Raw genomic sequence first — 5,006 nt, forward strand, 5'->3', positions numbered from 1 at the left:
ATAATACTTGCTATCGGTCTAGTAAAGTAGTCAATTGCTTAGGGGAAATTTCCCAACTCCTACCACCACTTTTCCACACTCGCTATATGTACTTTATTGCTTCTTTACTTACAACAGCACCTACCTTTTATTTACTTGCTCTTTATTATCTTGCAAAGATATCCAACAACACCTAGAAAGTACTTCTAGTTTCATACTTGTTCTAAGCGAATGTCAAGCGTGCGTAGAGTTGTATCGGTAGTCGATAGAACTTGAGGGAATATTTGTTCTACCTTTAGCTCCTCGTTGGGTTCGACACTCTTACTTATCGAAAACTGCTGCGATCCCCTATACTTGTGGGTTATCAAGAACTTTTTCTGGCGCCGTTGCTGGGGAGCAATAGCGTGGGGTGAATATTCTCGTGTGTGCTTGTCTGCTTTATCACCAAATAATTTTTATTTGCTGTTCTTAGTTGTTTTCTATCTTTAGTTATGGGTAGGCAACGCAAAATACCAAAAAAATAGTTGTACCTACTAAACTAAAGGTTGATGAACCGCTCAAAATCTATCACACTACTGAAGCTTATTACTTGGATCATCTTCGATCCCTATGTGCTCGTGCTGAAACCCCAACTAGCTTAGTTGAGGGCAAATCTTTAGATGAGCATGCTTGTTATGTGCGACTTCGAATATCTGAAAAAGGGAAAATTTTACTCGGTCAAATTCATAATTTGCAATGCTATGCTTGGAATTTATGCGAAATATATGATATTACTTGTTGTTCTAAAAACCCTAAGAAACACCTTCCCTATCAATGTGAGTTTAGTGATAATGGAATCGTATCTCTGTATGCTAAGGGTGTTTATAGTTACTATGATGTTCAACAAATTTAGGAATTTGTTGCTTTTAAGGGTGCTTATGAAAGTGCTTCTTTGATTGAAACGTATGATGCTACTCTTTATAAATCTAAATTTTTTGCCATACTTAAATATTGCTATGATAATTATGTTCTAATGCCTATGTTGAACCATATATTGAGGACTACCCCGCTGTCCAAGAAGAGACTAATATTTTGCAGGAGTCTATGGAAGAAGAAATTGATGAAACTGTGAGCTCATTGGATGAAACAGATGAGGAGGAGAGCGAAGAACAAAAGGAGGAAGAGAGGATTAGCTACACGTGCCCACCTTCTAATGAGAGTAACTCTTCAACTCATACATTGTTTAATTTCCCTTCATGCTTACCGAAGGATGATTGCTATGATGATTGTTATGATCCCGTTGATTCTCTTGCAAAAATCCCTTTTTGATGATGCTTTCTACGCTTGTGGCCAAGTTGCCAATATGAAATATGCTTATGGAGATGAACTTTCTATAGTTCCTTATGTTAAACATGAAATTGTTGCTATTGCACCCACGCATGATAGTCCTATTATCTTTTGGAATTCTCCCGACTACACTATATCGGAGAAGTTTGCACTTATTAAGGATTATATTGATGGGTTGCCTTTTACCTTTACACATCATGATTTTGTTAGATATAATATGCATGTGCTTGCTTCTCCTACTTGCAATTATTATGTGAGAGGAACTATATCTCCACCTCTCTATGTTTCCCACACGATAAAATTGCAAGAAACTGTTTATACTATGCATTGGCCTTTACTTTGTGTGCATGAATTGTTCTTATGACAAGCCGATGCATAGGAAGAGAGTTAGACTTCGTTGTTGCATGATATATGTTACTTTGTGCTCACTACTAAATTATAAATTGGTTTTGATATACCTTGGGATTTGGTTGGATTCACTACTTGAGCACTATATGCCTAGCTTAATGGCTTTAAAGAAATCGCTGCATGGGAGACAAGCCAGAAGTTTTAGAGAGTCATTTATTTCTGTTGAGTGCTTTCATATAGTTTAAAAACAACAAAAATAAAGAGGTGAACCCAAAACTTTTTCAAAAAAGGAAAGTGAAAGTGAGAAAGACAAGCATTGTTGAAGTGGGAGAGCTCCTTGAACTTTGTTCATGCTCACGACAACTTTGTGAATCTTGATTACAGAAACTTTTCAATAAAAATAATTATCCCCTTGTACAATTCCATTGTATTATAAAAATAATGTGACAAGGTTTGCCTTTAGGATGTTTACATTTGCTTGATGGTTTGTACGGTGCAGGACAGAAACTTTGGCTGTGGTGCGCGATTTTACATTTTTAGCTGGAACTTCAAATCGTTCTGATTCTTTTTGCACTGTCTTTCTACACAAATTGTTTATTTTTCCTAATTGTGGTAGAATTTTTCAAGTAATAGAAGTGTGGTGAATGTTCAGATTATTACAGACTGTTCTGTTTTAGACAGATTCTGTTTTTGATGCATAGTTTACTTGTTTTGATGAAACTATCGATTTGTATTAGTGGACTAAGCCATGGAAAAGCTATGTTACAGTAAACACAATGCAAAAACAAAATATGAACTAGTTTGCAACAGTACTTAGAGTAGTGATTTTCTTTATTATACTAACGGATCTTACCGAGTTTTCTGTTGAAGTTTTGTGTGGATGAAGTGGTCGATGATCTTACCGAGCTTGGGGATGCCCCAGAAGTCATCCCCTCTTTCTTCAACAAGTATAGGTATGTTTTCGGATTCGTTTCTTTCATGCGATATGTGCAAACTTGGAGTGTCTTTTGCATTTAGTTTTCATCTTTCTTTTATGCACCATGCTGGTATGAGATAGTCCTTGGTTGATTTATAGAAGGCTCTATGCACTTCACTTATATCTTTTGAGTATGGCTTTATATAATCCTTCATGTGCTTCACTTATATCATTTGAAGTATGGATTGCCTGTTTCTCTTCACTTAGACAACCGCCATTTGTAGAATGCTCTTTTCTTCACTTATATTTGTTAGAGCATGGGAATATCTTTTTTAGAAATAATTAAACTCTCTTGCTTCACTTATATCTATTTAGAGAGATGACAGGAATTGGTCATTCACATGGTTAGTCATAAAATCCTACATAAAACACGTAGATCACTGAATATGATATGTTTGATTCCTTGAAATAGTTTTGCGATATAAAGATGGTGATATTAGAGTTATGCTAGTGGGTAGTTGTGGATTAGTATAAATACTTGTGTTGAGGTTTGTGATTCCCGTAGCATGCACGTATGGTGAACCGTGATGTAATGAAGTTGAAGCATGAGGTATTTATTGATTGTCTCCCTTATGAGTGGCGGTCGGGGACGAGCCATGGTCCTTTCCTACCAATCTATCCCCCTGGGGGCATCCGTAGTAGTACTTTGCTTCGAGGGCTAATAAACTTTTTCAATAAGTATGTGATTTGTTTATGACTAATGTTGAGTCCATGGATTATACGCACTCTCACCCTTCCATCATTGCTAGCCTCTCTAGTATCGCGCAACTTTCGCCGGTACCATAAACCCACCATATACCTTCTCCTCAAAACAGCGACCACCGTGATCTACACCAACACCTCCGCCATCTTGACCAACATCTACATCACCTTCCCCCTCTATCTACAGTGGTCCACTCTCCCGCAACCCGCTATACCCTCTACTTGAACATGGTGTTTTATGCATCATATTATTATCCAATGATGTGTTGCCATCCTATGATGTCTGAGTAGATTTTCGTTACCCTATAGGTGGTTGATGAATTGCTAAGATTGATTTAATTTTCTTGTGGTTATGTTGCTTTCCTTTGGTGCCCATCAGATGAGCGCGCGCGTGGATCACACCATAGGGTTAGTTGTATGTTGATAGGACTATGTATTGGAGGGCAAGAGTGACAGAAGCTTCAACCTAGCATAGAAATTGATGCTTATGGGGTTGAAGGGGGACTAATATATGTTAATGCTATGGTTGGGTTTTACCTTAATGAACGTTAGTAGTTGCGGATGCTTGCTAATAGTTCCAATCATAAGTGCATAGAATTCCAAGTCAGGTATGACATGCTAGCAGTGGCCTCTCCCACATAATACTTGCTATCGGTCTAGTAAAGTAGTCAATTGCTTAGGGGAAATTTCCCAACTCCTACCACCGCTTTTCCACACTCGCTATATTTACTTTATTGCTTCTTTACTTACAACAGCACCTACCTTTTATTTAGTTGCTCTTTATTATCTTGCAACCCTATCCAATAACACCTACAAAGTACTTCTAGTTTCATACTTGTTCTAAGCGAACGTCAAGCGTGCGTAGAGTTGTATCGGTAGTCGATAGAACTTGAGGGAATATTTGTTCTACCTTTAGCTCCTCGTTGGGTTCCACACTCCTACTTATCGAAAACTGTTGCGATCCCCTATACTTGTGGGTTATCAGGTACACACGAGATCCAGCAGTACTTGAGCCTGCAGCCTGCCTGACCCGGATACACAAACCATAACGCGGCTGGCTCATAGGCTTTTGCAGCCACCGTTTAAGAATTAAGTGTCGGCCCTATGCCAGCCATGAAGATAGCAGCCCTGCACGGTGGCTCAGAATACTGTTGCCATTAGAATAGCCCCCAAGCCCGCCATCTTGAAGCTGATAGATTGACTACATCTCTCTTGTCGATGAATCATCACCTGAGTAGATGAGAGTTTCTCCTCTAGAGTCAGAATCTTCCGCAAGCTACATGCCTTGCCCGAAACCAACTAAAACGCACTTCTGGCCGGGTTGAACCCGGGCGGGTTTCACGTGCCGAGCCGACTCGATGATGTCGGTGCAGATGTCTGGCTCACGATCTAATTTTGCAATCTTGCCGATGAAGACATGAATTCCGCTGAAGGGGACACCGTACCTTTACTCGATTGAGTCGGCCTCGGGGCCCCAGTAGCGTCGTCGATGTAGAGCTTGCCGCGGTGACTATTGGTCATCTTGCCAACAGCATATCCGTCTATCCCTGGGATAGAGCCCTTCAAGAACACGAAACCACCATGCACTGGCCCCATGGTGGGCGCGCAGTGTCATTGGGTTAACACGGCAGACGCCCTAGTGACGGGACTTAGGTGCGAGGCCATGACTACGGTG

Source organism: Triticum urartu, chromosome 2A (genome assembly GCF_056163025.1).
Source record: "Triticum urartu cultivar PI428250 chromosome 2A, HENAU_Tu73, whole genome shotgun sequence".
In the NCBI taxonomy this organism is placed as follows: domain Eukaryota; kingdom Viridiplantae; phylum Streptophyta; class Magnoliopsida; order Poales; family Poaceae; genus Triticum; species Triticum urartu.